This window comes from Struthio camelus, chromosome 19 (assembly GCF_040807025.1).
Source record: "Struthio camelus isolate bStrCam1 chromosome 19, bStrCam1.hap1, whole genome shotgun sequence".
Taxonomy (NCBI): Eukaryota; Metazoa; Chordata; class Aves; order Struthioniformes; family Struthionidae; genus Struthio; species Struthio camelus.
In genome coordinates, this window is record NC_090960.1 from 13,114,571 (window position 1) to 13,130,352 (window position 15,782).

At 38.3% G+C, this 15,782-nt stretch overlaps 1 protein-coding gene across 5 annotated transcripts in view; it reads left to right on the plus strand.

Annotated features, from left to right (window-relative positions):
* MYH10 (myosin heavy chain 10) overlaps positions 1-15,782 on the plus strand; it is a 104,288-nt gene that overhangs the window by 21,269 nt on the left and 67,237 nt on the right. The window lies entirely within an intron of this gene.

Below are 15,782 nucleotides of genomic sequence, written 5' to 3' on the forward strand. Positions count from 1 at the left end.
CTACATGTTAAACCTAATGTGCAGGATTTGTAGGTCTTTGTCTGTTACACTGGTGTCTGTGCTTTCACTTTGTCTATCAAGCTGGCATAGAACTTGAATACTTAAGTGACAGTAACATTAAAATTTTTAGTTTGTATACCAATGGGAATGTGATATACAGCAGTCCTAATGGATGAATGGAGGGAAGGAGAATTTTAAAGGAAGAAATGAAGTAGAATAACTGAAATCTATCATGCTGAAACAGTCTTCCACCTTTTTTTTTTTTTTTTGATTTTGAAGTAAAATGTGAAATACTTGCCAGCTGAACCCATTGTACGATACCTCATTTCCTTCCCTTTACTCTTCAGTACTGTCTCTTGGTATCAAATTCCTCTGCTTCAGTGGCTAGGATGAGGTTATTTTGATGACTTAGATTATTGTGCTTTACTAGACTGTCTTTGAATTACATTAATAGCAATTATCTGTTTAACTTGCAACAAAACTCGATTGAACTTAGTTTCTAGAAAGAGCTTATTGCATACGACCATGTCTTTTTTTTTTTATCCTTGGCCTTTTTAATTTACTGTGTGAAAAGTTTTAGTACTGCCTTTGACAACAATTCCTGAGTTTGCTTTCTTTATCTTTCTCTATGTCAGAATGTTTGGAACTCTGCTCTTACTGGTATCCATGTTCAGGGTTGCAAACTTAATTAGGCATAATGATATTTACAGTAAACTATTTTTTCAAGCTTGAGTTGCTTAGAAGTATTACTCAAAGTGATTGACTTCAAATTTTTCTGCATAGCTTCAAGAATGCATACTTTAAGATTTCTCATTCCTGTCTATTTTAAACAGATATTCTTAGTTTCTTCAGTACCTTGGCTGTTTTCTCCTCACTTCTGAAGTAAGTGATGCAGCAGATTAGGCAGTTCCGTGGCCTTTTTGATTGATGTTCTCACCAAATAACGATATTTTTAGAATTAAAACTTACTATACAAACTAGCCTCATAATTAAATTGTGACTGTGCTATCCTGCAGACAAGAATTCAAGGCTAAGTGCATACAACTTATGAAATCGTTCATGAGCTGAATCATTTTGTGCACTGTACTCAACCAGCAGCTGCTTCTCTTGAATCCCCATTCTGAAATATTAGTTTGAATTAAACTCCATTTACTTCTATGTAGTTATGAACTAGGCTATTAATTTCTCCTTGCCTTTATTTATCATTTGGCTTTTGCCTCCAGATGCCATAAGTTAAGGTATTACTGCATGTGCAACAAAAACTTCAATGTATTCTAATCTTAGCAGTCCTGTTAAAATGCAATATGCTGTTAGGTGTTGTGGTCTGCACAACAGTTCTTTTTTTTTTTTGGGGGGGGGGGAGGGGGGGACATTTATGTCTGTGTTCCTCCAGACTATTAAACTAAGATTAACTATGCTGTAACTGCTAGCTGGAGCAATTGCATTAGCTCCTTTTTTCTTCTCTTTCTTTACTGAATTTTCTTGTTGCAGGGGAATAGGAACAAGTAGAGAGTGCTAGCCTTAGAAATGGAGAGAAATGGGGAGGGACTGGTGTTACTCCGCTCCTTGTCTTCCTCCTAATATGGCAAAGCTCACAGCATTGATGCAATTATCAATGCATATGTCAGTGTTTTCCTAGATTCCTGTCCAGGAATGGTGGTATCATCTAGTATCCTTTCATTTATGTATCCTTGATGCTTTCAGGTATTTGCCCACTTAGGTGGCCTTGATGGACTTTGTATGCCTTCCGCATAGTTGTGAGTTTTGTGCGCCTCTTGAGTCTGCTTTTTCATAAAACAGGTGTTTTGCATGTGAATGGAAGTTCATGACTTTCAGAATATTCGGAGGCATAAAAAAGTCATTTTTTTTCCAGAGCCTTTTCAGAGTGACTGATGGTGATGTGACGAAGGAAAACTCTGATGGGAAAGCAGAGAAGAAAAGTGAGGCTGCCTTTTTCTTTCTCTGTTTACCATGAAGGAGCTTGGGGAGGTTCTCAGGCTGGGAACACACCTTTGAGAAAGGCATCAGAGGATCGATCTCAAGCTGAAGGGCTGAAAAACAGTGATAGCAAATTGCAAGGCCTGAACTCTTAAACTCAGATGGAGTAATGTTCGCATGCACCTACAATTAGTAGGTCATTTCACACAAGGCTGCCACAATGCCGAAGGACCCAAAAGTTAGCTGTTATGGAGCCATCTTTTTTTGAGATTCCTTCTGAAATCTAAGAATAAGAGCAGTATGCTTGTCATGTGTGTTAAATGTGGTGGTAGAAACTGTTCTGAAGTATAAAACCAGCATCTACATGGACAGATATGTATATATTAATACATACTCGATATAACTTTTCTAAGGAGAAGTCATGCCTCACAAAAACATTGATCTTTGAATAAGTGTGCATGGACAAGGGAGAGCTAACTGATATGATCTGCATGGCTTTCCAAAAGTAACTTGATAATGCTCTTAACCAGAGGCTCTTAAGTAACTGCAGTAAAAGGAAAGGTCTTCATATAGGTAAATAACTAGTTAAAGACTGACCAATCTTATCCTTTTTTTTTCTGCTTTTATGGTGTAATGGAGTCACTGTTGAAAACGTCGTGGAACCTGCACTCATGTTCATGCTTTTCATTACAAATTTGTTGTCAAGAAAAGAGAATTAATTATGAGGTGACACTTGGCTTATTGTTCTTCAGGGCAGCAAAAGAGAGCCCACAGTGTGAAGGACTGCGCCTCAGAGTATAGGAGGTTACAGTGGCAGAAGAGAGACAACAGGACTGTAAAGTGGCAAACGTGGGTTGTATTGGAGGTATAATCCTTTTAGTAGTGGAGCTATTACTACTTGAGAGGGAGCTCTTGAGGATGAAACGGATCTGTGGAAACATAAATTCAGAGTTCAGCAGAGGTTAAAAAAAGTCAAATGGAGAATACGGAAAGGAAGAGAGATCAAACCAGAAAATCTTTGGCTCCCATAAACTTATAATACAGCTGTATCTTGAAAACTCTTTGCCACCTTGGCCTTTCCTCGCCTTGGGAGTAGAGGAGACACGATGGGGAAAAATTTCAAAGACTAACCAAAATTATTGAAAGTATATTCAGCATGGAAATAATTCAGATCAGATTTAAAAAAAAAAAAAAAAACTCACTAAATCTGAAGTGGCACAGGGAAAGTGAATAGTGATTTCTCCCTCTTCTCCCTTTCCCCCTCTCCCCAATCTCTTCCTATATAAAAACAAAGGTTCATTATTTGAAATTAGGAAGTGACTTGTTCAAAACAACAACAGAAGAGCAATTTTAAATCCATTGCACTCTATTTCTCAGGATATAGTGGAAGCTGAAAGCTTATGCTTGTCCAGCAAGCAGTCTGAGGAGTCCGTGAAATGAAAGGCTGAGGACAATAGCTCATGAAGTTGCACAACAGTTTGCTGGCTACCAGGAAAATGTTCTGGGGAATCAACCTTACATGCTGACTTTGTTCTTTCTAAAAAGAATTTCAATACTGCGTTCCACCTATCTAGTATTGGAACGTGATACTGGTTTAGATGGTGTTTGGGCTAACTTGATATATCAGTAAGCTTACTTCATAACCTGCACATAAACATGCACCTGGCTTAAGTTCCAATAGTGTGTGATGGGTTAGTGGTTGCCTGACCTAACTGGGAGTGCAGGAATCTACTTGAAGCTGTTTTTTAAGATGGTGATGAGACTATTAGAAACCATAGCATAGTTCTTAGTTTAACCAGACTGTATGGAGCTCAGTTTGGTCAGTTTAGCACAAATTAGTCTTTATTGTGGCTTTTTCCTTAAGTATTATTTCTTACGATACTAAAAAGTTCAAAGCTGTCTGAGAAGATGCAATTGTTGAAACATCATTGTGTGTGTGTATATTTATATATATATATATATTTTTTTTTAAGCAGTACTTGTTTATGATTCATTCATTTAAGATGCATTCAGCATTTTAAATGTATTTGCTCCAGATGCTGGAGTAAATATATTTTTGTTAAATGCATTAGGCAAAACACATCTTTTCATACTTTGGAGAAATAGGGCGTTTAGTTACTGCTTCTATCCCCTAGCCCTTTCTCTCTCCTCTGGAAGACTTGGTAAGATGTAAAAAGTTATTGCTCAGCTCAGGTGCCCTTCAGCTTAGGAAGAACTAGTTCCTTAGTGTTTCCTCTGTGCCTCCTCTCATTCTCTGCTGTCTGATCCTGACAGTGTGGTAAGTTGCCAGCCGCTTGTAAAGAAGCTTGACTTGCATGCCTGCTTTAACAACAGGAACGGACAGATGTTTTTGTTTAAAGACAAGACAATGTCCCTTCCTTCTCCCCCCGCCCCCGAAAAACCTGTGCAGCTCTAACCCTATTTGAGAACAATAGACAGTAGCAGCCATTTTGTAAACAGGTCTTGTTCATGAGCATTTCTGATGGAGAAGGCTTACTTTAACTATCAGCAGATACAGTAAAGTTTTCTCCGATGAACATTAATCCTTTATACTTACAGGAACAACTGTTTGCTTCAGGTCTATATCCTCAAGGGAGAGAGGGTGGCAGAGGATTTCCCCTACTCCCTCCCACCCTGTAAATAGCACAAGGGATGTAGGATGCCCACGTGTAGAAGAATGACAGAGGAGAGAAGTGTGGTTGTGTGTTGATGTCAGGACAAGTTCTTTTGGCCACAAAGAAATGAAGGTCAACATCTTGGTTGTCCTTTTATGTGGAGGACAGCAGATCGACATATAACCTGTCAGGCTATAAAAGTTGACATTTCGGATTGCTGTGTTGAAATAGATTTTATTGAGTAGTTATGACTGACTTGCATGAAAGAAGTTATAGGGAAAGTGTTTTGGTTTTGTTCTGAAATTTCAAATTTCTTTAAAAGCAATTCACAATTAAATGCAAAAGTAATATGTTTAAAATATGAGAAGGCAACATTGACTTGGATCCCTTGAGGAAAGGGTTTTAATGTCTGCTTGACAATCTTTCATTTTTTATTTTCTCCCTCCTGTAAAATCTTATTTGTAGACAAATGTTTATGTTAATGATTGCACAACATACAAAGTGGGTTGCTCCATACATTTCCATACTTGCATGGTATCCCCCACGGTTTGCCACTTTTAAGTGGTGGAATGTCATCGTTTTTTTTGTCTCCTGAAATCTCTTATGAGACTTTAAAAATGGCTTGTGCATATTCCCCTGGGATAATGTTTTAGGAGTTGTGCGAGTGTTCAGTGGTGGAAAGAAATAACAGCTCAGCTTCACTGCTGAAGAACAGTGATGTAATATGTATATAAAGGAAATCTGAGGCTAAAATATTTTGTTTGAGATGTACATGTTCATCAAAAGGCTTTTTTTTTTTAAGGTTCTTTAGAAAATAAGCATCAAAAGTGGCCTAACTGTCAACAGGGGATGGCTTAAAATGTTTGTGTAGCTGATCTTAATGGGACTGGGGTGATGTGCCAGAGCATCTGTGTTCCTGTCCAATTCTATTTGTGATAAACAAAAAGCTAAAGCCACTGACCGTATTGTGTTGAAGTCAGAAAGCCTAGCCGTGTACTCCGTTATCATGCTTGCTGTTTCTCCAAACTTACAAAGCTTAGGCATAATGAAATAACTTATGAAGAGCCCACTAGAGTGAAAATGGGTGCACAGCCAGTTTCATTAAGTGGTTTGTACTTGCTTATTTGTGTAGAAAGGAGAGGAGCTAAAGTAAATCTGTGGGCCTAAACGGCAGATATTGCTGTTGGAAGATCTCCTTGAGTCATTGTTTCAGTCAACAATGTAACCTTTGTCTAGACAAAATTGTACTCCATGGGAAATAGAACAACTTACGCAGGGCTGACTGGGGTTGGAAACCACTCTTAGGTTGAATACTCTATAGTCTAAATAGACCTTTTCCAGCCTGTGGCTTGCCAGCTACTACTGATCTTGGATTACTTCTAAGCAGTATGCAAATATAACTGAAACGTAAGCATAGGGACATGCTCTATGGATTTAGGAGTTGCTCATTTCTGCTGGGAAAACTCTTAAAGAGCCACAAATCAAAAAAGCCAAGAACTACCTGTCCGTATCATTTAAAAAACAATAAGCATAAACAAGCAAGTGCTTGCAGCTCTAGCTTGAGCAGTATAAGAAATTGCTGCCTTATGAATTGTTTGTTACTGCCCTTCAGCTAAGTTGCATTAAACAATTGTGTGAGAACTAGTAGTTGACTTCAACAGTAAATCAGTCTCATAAGTTATTTTAGCTGCCCTGACTGGCTTTACACTGTGCAGATTAGGAGTGCTTTCACGGTTTAAGTGGTTGCACTCCTTGGCTGAACTATCACGGCCATTTCTACATCGTAGCCCTGGAACAAAGTATAGATCAGTTCTCAGACCTATGCAGCTTTCACTGGTCTTCCCCTCTCCCCCCTGGCCCCCCAAACTGAAGGCTGACTCATATTCTCCACTCATCTTCTAAACTAGTGCAGTTACCCATTTCAAGAGGCTAAATCAATTTGGCATTAAAACACAGATTAGAGATTTTTGCAAGTAGTAGTATAAAACCATGCCCGTTTGAATGAATTTGTTAGGGAGATAATGTGTTCCCTATTAAGATAATGTGTTCAGCTCATAACTGTAGCAAATCTGTTTTGATTTCTGAGTTAGACTTACTGAAGCTTCTGCTAAGGATAGTTAATAAAGTTATTGAAAGACTGCCAGTGAAAGCATAAACCATGTTTGTGCGTCTTCAAACTTGCTAAATTTCATGAGTATTAGACCAGAAAAATCCCAGTACTGTGTCATATACAAGGGAGAAGTTTCATTAAGAGGGCAGGATGTAGTCTGACAGCTATTTGTTGTCTCTCTTTATGCTATTAAGGCCTGGCTAGCAAGTCTGAAAACAAATGTCTTTTTTTTAATTTGGTTAATTTCAAACTAATGTTGCAAAAACCTAGCCTAACTTCTAAAATAACGTAAATTCATAGTTTAGCTTATTCTATCGGGTTTTGATGATACCGTGTTAGGTTAGCCAGTTGCAGGATGTCCACACTCAACTATGCAGTAATTTGAGCTAGTGAGCTAGCAGTGGTGAGTAATGCATGTGGTCGTGAAGTTTGCTGTAGACATGCAAGAAATACTTGTATTCAGTGCTATGGTTCACCATAAACAAATTGTAAGATAAACTGTGACTGCGGTTTGACTGACCTCTGCTATGCGTCATTTAATAATAATTAACTCAACGTACTTGGCAGTCAGTCGGCAAGTAAAACCAAAGTATGGCTATTGTGATTTATCTAAAAACCTTGCAACTTTTAGAGTAAAGGATAGAACCACTTTTTTAAGCTTTCTTTTTAAATTTAGAAATAGAAGCAACATCTATATAGTGTCTTAATCAATGCCCCCCATCCCCATAGTGAAGAGACTTCAAAGATTTGGCAAGAATCTTAAGCGTATCTTGGAGTAACTAGATAAGCTACACAAAAAAACCAAGAATGAAATACCGATCTGTCAAAAGTAGATTGTGACAGTTTAACCTAACAGCTTTCTCAGACTTGGTTCTAGTCAAAGGAAATGTAGCAGACACTGCTGTCTGTGTCTTATATCGTGCTACGTGGGAAATCAGGTAAACGGATAAAGTTGGGAATTAGTAATTGACTGAAGGGAAAACGCCACTGATTTGTCTTTGAAGTGGATGGTATTGGGCTGGAGGGAGACTTCTAATGTAATTCTTCAGGGACTGATGCTTGAACCAGTGTTGGTGCCTTTTGGTATCTTGTGTGGAAAAAGTGAGAGTGCTGATGGAAGAAAACTGGTAAGTATTATCATTCTAAAGTTTAAAACCACTGGCTAACCATGAGAAGTGGAGTATGCTTGAATTTGATCGCACTTCTAGCACCAATTACAGCATTATGTGCTTTAGGACAAAGTGAGAGTTCCTGTGATTTTTATTGGCTGATGATTCCAGAGGAATAAGTCTTGGATGTAAAAACTGGCCAAAAGGTGACTGAACCAATGAGGTCAAAGCTAAGAGGGGAAAAGGTAAATGCAGTTTCAAGGTACATCAAGAGAGAAGTTCTCCCTAAAGATAAGAGTGCTGATGTCCTTGATCATCTCTGACCTCTGAGATCCTTTGCAGTTTTTAAAAGGGTAGTTTCAACTATCCTGCTTGCTCTTCTTGAGGACAGATGTGATGGCTTCCTCATCCTCATCCACAGAAACCTCCTGAAGGGAGTAACCTCTCAATAACGTTGTCCAGCTCCCTTAGCACTGTTGGATGCATCTCATCTGATCCTGTGGGCTTGCGTATATTCAATTTTCCTGAGTAGACAGCAATGGCTGATTAAATTCAGAAGGTGTTATAACGCGAAATGTCAGCTTTATGGTTTTAACAAATTAGATGCTTTCTGAAAAGTTCACTTACATGTTTGATTAGTTGTTGTTTTCCAAATGTTGAATGTATTCCTGTAAATTGCCCGTGTCCTTGTGAAGTTGCAGAGTTTTTACATTGAAGAATGAATGACTACATCATACTTTGCAAAGACTACTGCACAAATAAAGGTAGAGGTGAAGTGTAGGATAAACTATGCTATTGTAGAAATCTTATGGTAAGAATATGTGTGTGTGTAATTGTGTCAGGGTATATTTGGTCTGCAGTAAGGCAGGTACTCAGCAAACAAACTTGTGCCTGTCAGTCTTCCCATTACACTTGTTAGAGATGTTTGTTGCAAGTCACTTCATAGTGTTAAGTGTTTGACCATACATTTATGGAGTAACTAGGCAACATTTTAAAGGCAAACAAAAAAAAAAATAAAGGCACGCTTCATCTGTGTAACCAGATCTTTTTCCATGCTTATCAGTCCAGTAGGACTTTTTTTTCTGTTGGTAATTTATTTGAATTTTAGCACAGTAATGGCAAATTATAAAGCAGACAGGTGATTTGACAATATTTTATACAGCAGTTAACTCAATCCTATGAATGCACTGGCTGCAGGAAAATCTGTACTCTCTGGGAAGGTCCCTCTCTCCTCTAATGACCTATTTACCCAAACCTTATCAAGAATTCATTTATTTTAATCTCTTTGATTGAAATTCGAGTCTTTGGCCTAGAGAAGAGGATAAATATCCACAGATCATGCAAGCCTGACACCCACAGCAAGCAAGGCAATCAACCAGAGAAGCTTTTTTGTTTTATGGGCTATGACACCTGAATATCAAGTACTGTCTAAAAATAAACAAAACTTTTCCCCCTGAATCCCCTCCCCTCTTTTTTTTTTCCCCTCTCTATTTTTTTTAGCAAGGTTTTCTCCTGTTTGAAAAATATCAAATAAGTTCCCCACTCCCCCCCAGAAACAAAATAAACCCTCCCCCCACTTTTTGGGTCATGCCTTCTACAGAAACAAGGATGGCAGTTTATTACTACCAAATAGGAATCTCCTGCTGTAGAGAAATAAAAGGCAAGGTTATGTCAAAATGGATGGTCTGGAAGAGTCTTGCACTACTCAGCTTTCAGGAAGGGCAGCCCTTGATATAAGTGGAAATAAGAACTGTTTCATTTTCAGTAACTGTTCTCCCCTGGTTGAGGGTTGGGTGGCTAGTACTCCATAGCTTTTCCTTTAACCTGGTTTTGGAAAGCAGGTGTATATTCAAATATGCTCCCCCCCCCCTTTTTTTTTTTTAAATTAGCCTTTTTATTTTAACACATTTCTTTCATATTTGTACCTAAATAATGGCCAGATGCAAAAGGGAAGATGGCTGGATAACTGGACAGTAAACGTTTGCATGAATGTTACTGTGTTTACCAGCAAGTAAAATTCTTGTCAAAGTAATCGGAGATACTTTAAATATGAAAACAAATGATACAACTATTTGTTTTAATGTGGTAGCTCAAAAAATGGTGTTCTAGTAGGGCAGTTCACAGGATAGCCACAAGTGGCAGCTTCTATTCATTCTGAAGTTAATTGATTTATCAAGTCATCGTTAGAGATAAATGCCGATCTGGGCAGCTACTATATTTAAAACATCAAGGTAGTAAAGGGCAACTGGAACAAAGATAGTTGCTGAAGAGGGTGAGCGTCCAGATGCATGCATGCTCTGTTCTACGATACAAAAATTTCTCTGCTTACAATTCTACTGCCTTTGAGTTTTGGTAGGAAACTTGAAGATAGATTCCATCTTTTCTGTTTGATTATCTTGTATCGAGTTATGAATGACTATAGTGTGACCGAGGCAGAACGAAGTCTTGCTTTTTGGAAAAGCTGCTCTGTGAAAATACAGTCATTCCTTTGTAGACAGACTATAGCTTTGAGCTACAACTTTTCAGAACATCCTGCCTGAACCAATTACCCAACAAATGTTTAATGTACCTCTGGAACTTTCTCCAGAATTAACAGGGGCTTTGTTAGATCTGCTAGTTAAAAAACCCCAAACAAACAAACAAACAAAACCCCTTAAAGCTTGGGAAGAGCCAGGATGGGGAGCAAAAATTTTTGTGTTCTAGCAATTGATCAAAATTTCCTATGCATATATCTATGCACATGGTAACTATTTACCCACATGGTAACTATTTGAAAGGAAAGCAGCAGGTTTACTTGAGGAGCTATTGATTGTTGTCCCCATAAGAGAGGCCTCTGGGGAGATGACAGTGAAGTAGGTTTAAGATGGTGTAGGGAAAAATAGCTATCAGAACTGTAATTCTCCTTGTCCTTGTTTCCTTGTGATTCTCCTTTTTCTCCTCAAAGAGCTTGTACTAGGTAGCACTGTGCCACTGAGTTTCCTAATGGGCATGCAGCTTGCATCAATATCTACTGCTGTAGAGCTGAAAGACATTACACATAGCTGTTGATTCTTGCCTTAAGAGGAGAGAGTCATCCTTTGGAAGAAAGCAAAGCAAAGAGGAGAGCGGATATGGAAATAAATGCTTTAGTGTCTGTTATTTCCAAATTCTAAGTATATACCTTGATACAGCCTAAAGCAATGTAATGCGTAGCTACTGCCAAAAGCGTCAGGCCCACTGTGGTTATGTAGTGCCATACCTTTTGTGCTGGCTGCTACTCCCCCCCCCCGCAACGTATCAATTTTGGTAGGATTAGTTTTTTGCTAGTATGACTCTTTGATCAGGTTCACTGTAGGCTCAGATGAGTACTGATGCCAGCGCAAGGAAAGCTGTGGAACTGTACACTGTGGGTGGAGGAAGAGGCACTTGCTGGTGGCAGCGACATCTGCTTGGGCATGGTTTGCCAGCTCACCTGAGCCGGTGAGCATGCTTTCGTTGTAGCTCTAGGGTGACCAGAGCGTAGGCTGTTGATGCAAGAGATGTTTTTTCTGCTTCCTGTACACTAATTCCAGTGTTTACGTGGCTATGTTAGAAACTGGGTCAGGGTACTGATTTGGCCAAAAAATTAATTTTGATAGTTGGATCATCTTGCTTGAACTAGCATAACATGCATCCACACAGTTATTTGCTGGTACAAGGGGAGGACTGGGGTGGGGAAATTGGGTAGGGGAAGCAGAGACATCAATTGCAGCTCAAGTTGATTTACTGTGGTGGTAAAACTTCAGCCTAAGGCGAATGTCAGATTTTGTGTATTGCCTTTGTTCTTCCTAATTCTTCCATTCAAAAGGACATATTACTCTCTAGAAAGCTTATTTCATAAGCAGAAAATCAAATTTTGTTCCTTTAGAGACTGCATAATTGTGGGATTTTCATTTTTTATATTGGCAACATCACAGTTAAAATTTCTTTGTGTAACTTGAACGTTATGGTCTTCAGTGTAGTATGAAGACCTTGGGATATCTTCTAATCCAAGTTGTATCCCTCTAAAGTGAAATAATACAAATCCAATGCAACGTTTTTTGCTGGCTTAATATTAAAGGGTGATTTTTATGATGCAGTTTGACTCTCAAAACAGCTTGACTCTCTCATTTTCCCCCAAACCAAGACTGCTTATGTGCTGAAAATGTGACTCACCCCATGTGACTTTGTCCAGAGTGTCAACTATTCAAGACCCATGTAATTTTTTAATGCACAGATATAGAGTAATATAGGCAACAAATGCCGAATAAACTAATACAAATAAGTTATTTTCATGAATAGTGTTTCCTATTTCAGTTGCTCTGCCGGTTGGAGATGAGGATAATCTGCTAACTTGTTGTTCTGCTATTTACTGTTGAAATTTGCTTACAAATCCAAAGGATTAAACTGATCTAGTCTCTTTGTTAAATATTTAGTATATATTACTGAGAATCTCTTGTGTCATATTGAAGAGTGACATGTTATCTCATGAAGGCATTGCTAGAGAGAATGTTTTTGGTCTCTTTAAGAATCATGAGATTTATGTGGAAATACAGTTTTTTAATAGCATGTTTAGCTTTCTGTGAACAACCACCTGAGAATTAGGTGTCTTTAATAAAATTGATATAAAATTAATGTGAAGGATGGCAGATTTTTTTTTTTTTGGATAGGCTTGAATGTGTTGTCTGTCATAGAAATCTGTTTTGTGAACTGAATGCTGCCCTTCACCTTGAAGTTGAGGGTTTTTCAAAAGGATCATTTGGATATATGTCCATAGGTGAGAAATTTTGTACTTCTTCTCTGCCCCAAATGACAGATGTCCAAGCAGCACCACAAAAAATTGAATTCTTTCAAAAATACAGGCTAAAAGATGTGTAGGTAGTGCTCTAAGGAGGTTTTAGGAAAGAGACTAGATGCTTTGAAATCTACAGATTTGGATAAATCGTCTTATTTGGGGGAGGAGACAATTAAAACAAACAAATCATAAATAACTCTTTCATAGTAATCCTTTTGTCAGCTTCTCTTTTTCAAAATGAATCCACAGAGATCAGCTGTATTTCCTTTGGGACAAAAGACATCCGACATTAGACAGCCAGTTGAGATGTAAAATATGTAGTGAAACAAAACATAAATGTACATTGCCTTCAAGTAAACTACTTAATTTTCAAAGACTGTCTTTTTTGATAAATTGAAGTGGCCTAGCTGGAATGCTAAAACTGCAGAAAGAGATGTTATTCTTGGGAAGTGAGAAAGGAAAAAGGGAGCTATCATTTTGGAAAATGTGCTAATATTAAAGTTAGAAAATATTAACTTTGCACTCAGCTCATGGAACCAACTTGACATTCATTCGGCAATTTCTTCTAAAAGAATGAATGATTTGTGCTGTCCTGTATAATCTTGATTTTTATGAGCATACGGAATTGACCGTTGAAGTGCATGAGATGTCTATTAGTCACCCCTGGAAATAAGTCAGGGTCAGAAAGTTGCACTTTTTTTTCTAGTTTACGCTTCCAACTAGGTGTAAGACTGTATGTCTGACTTCTGAATTTCTTTTTTTTTTTTTTTTTTTTTTCCTCCTGCTGGGACCAAAAGTTGTTTCTAATGGGACTTGTAAGACCATCTGCCTTTTGCTCCTACCTGGAAAACAGTGGAATATGAACTTTTTGGAACGTTCTCTTAACATTTGTGTTGTCATGCTCCCACTGCTGTTGCCTACTGCCAGCTTTTATTTTTGCAGTTGCAGGCTTCACCCTTTCCTTTTTTGGAGTTTTTGTACACCATGCAGGACATAAGAATGCAGGAATGCTAAGAAAACATCTCTTATCAGGAATATCGTCAACTTTCTGATTCTTGTTTTCGTTCCCTCTTTTAATAGTTCAACTAAAGAAACTTCTGCTATTCTGCTACAATCATTCCACCCTGTGCAGATAGATGTTTGTTACCCTGTAAGTGGGACTTCTTACAGCTAGCAACATCTTGCAAAATGCGGGTATTCACATGTGTAGCATTTGACTTATGCTCCTTGTGAAGCACAGCCCAGTACAGTTTGAACATTGCTCTGTGTCTGTGCAGTGGGCAAGAAGCTCACTGGTATTGTTCCCATTTTTGATTAAGTTAGTACAAGGGGTTCAAAGTACAACTGTCAGTGTGCTTTTAACCCTTTCAGTATGAAAGCACCTCATACTTTTTTATATACCTACTGTATATTATTAAAGCGCAGTCTTAAAAATTGCCAACAGTACGTCCACAAGCCTGTGGTTTAGCTAGCTGTGGTAAAATGCAGCGGCATCTGCCTGCTTTAAAAGACTTGAATTCATGTCCTTCAAACTTTCTGTTTATGAGCTAATTATAACAGCAATATTTTGCTGAGACCAGGTATTCTTTAAAGCTTTTTAGCTCTTTTTGATGCTGTGTGTCTGTACAAACATAGCCTTTTGATCTGATGTAAATTGGGGTTGCCATGTAGGAGAGTGGTCTCAGATCTCTCTTTTGCTAGTATGTATGTATTTTTTTACAGTTGTATTGTGAAATGTATGAGGGGAGCTGATTTAGCTGAACGCGAACCAGATCAAAAAACAGTTTGAGCCAGATCACTTCTGCTCACCTCTTGGCTGTGTGACGCTGATGACATTAGTGCTGGCACAGCAAGGGGACAGGGGACAGGGTGTCACTGCCCCTTCGCAGGCAGCCTGTCTTTGTTTTGGCTGTGTACCCAGGTCCTTAGGCTCTCTGGCAGCATGCGCTGATCTAAATCCAGACTACTGCATTTCTGTCTCTCTCTTCCCCTTGGCAGTCCTGCCCTGTCTGCGCTGAAACTTGTATTTCTGCTGTTGTGCAGCAGGCCTGTTCAGGGATTTGATGTGGGTGACCATGAACTGTTTTCGAATCTGGATTGTTCATCCAGGCAATGTAACAGGGGAAAATGTAGATCACTGACTGGTTTTCACACGTTAGCTATCTAAGGCTTGAAATTCTGCTTCGATATTAACTGTTACGCCACAGTTTTATGAACCTAGCTCATTACATAGGTAGGACGAGCAGTTTTATATAGTCTTCAAATCTCTGCTGTAGTTTACAATTCAATTTAACAGTAGCTTTACTGGACCCATGTGGAAACAATGTAGAGTATTGTTTACCTTACTCCTCTTCTCAGAAATAGTCATAGATGCATTGAGATGCATAGATGCATGTATGGATACGTATCTGCTTCAAACCTATAGACCATCTTGGGGGAACAGTTTTGTAGCAACCTAAAACTGTCCGTTCATCTTGCTGGTACTGAACTCTGTCCTAGAGAGAAGATCATCGCTTTGCCAACGTCTCCCTTTTTCTGGTCCTTTAGAGACTCATGTTCAAGGAGGAGGAGTGCGTGCCTGGGGGGAAGGGCGAATGAAATGTGGTCTAATGTTTATGCCCAAGCTTTACACTCAAAAGAAATTTTTTTAAAAAAGTTTGAGCTAGAGATAGAGGTGTGTATGTGTGTGTGTGTGTATATATATATATATACACACATATATATACACATATATATATATATGTTTTTAATAATGCAATCCATTGCAAATTACCTATCAGGAAAAAAAAGCTCTGAGTTTGCGAAAGCTGACTGTGTTCTTTTGGAAAAAACGACAAATAGATAAAGTATAAATGCCATTAGTAAGATTGTTGTGATGCAGATTTATGGAAAAAATGTTGAATTTATTGACAGCTCTGGATGCAGTAGGGGTTGGAGAACAACTTTAACTGAAATGCTTGAAAAGATCTATTTTGCAGGCATTTTTGAATGCTTTGATTATATAATTCTGAAAATATAGTGTATGATGTTGAATTATATCTTGTAAAGATTTATGATATATCTTGTAAATATTTTTATATATAAATATCTTGTGAAGATATTTACGAAATACCTCTTACAGGGTGTAATTGTCTTCTTTAAAGGTCATGAGCGCAGTAGTGGGTGTCGCAAAGTGCTGAGTTGCACCATATTGCCGAGTTCAGCTCGCTTCAGTGTTT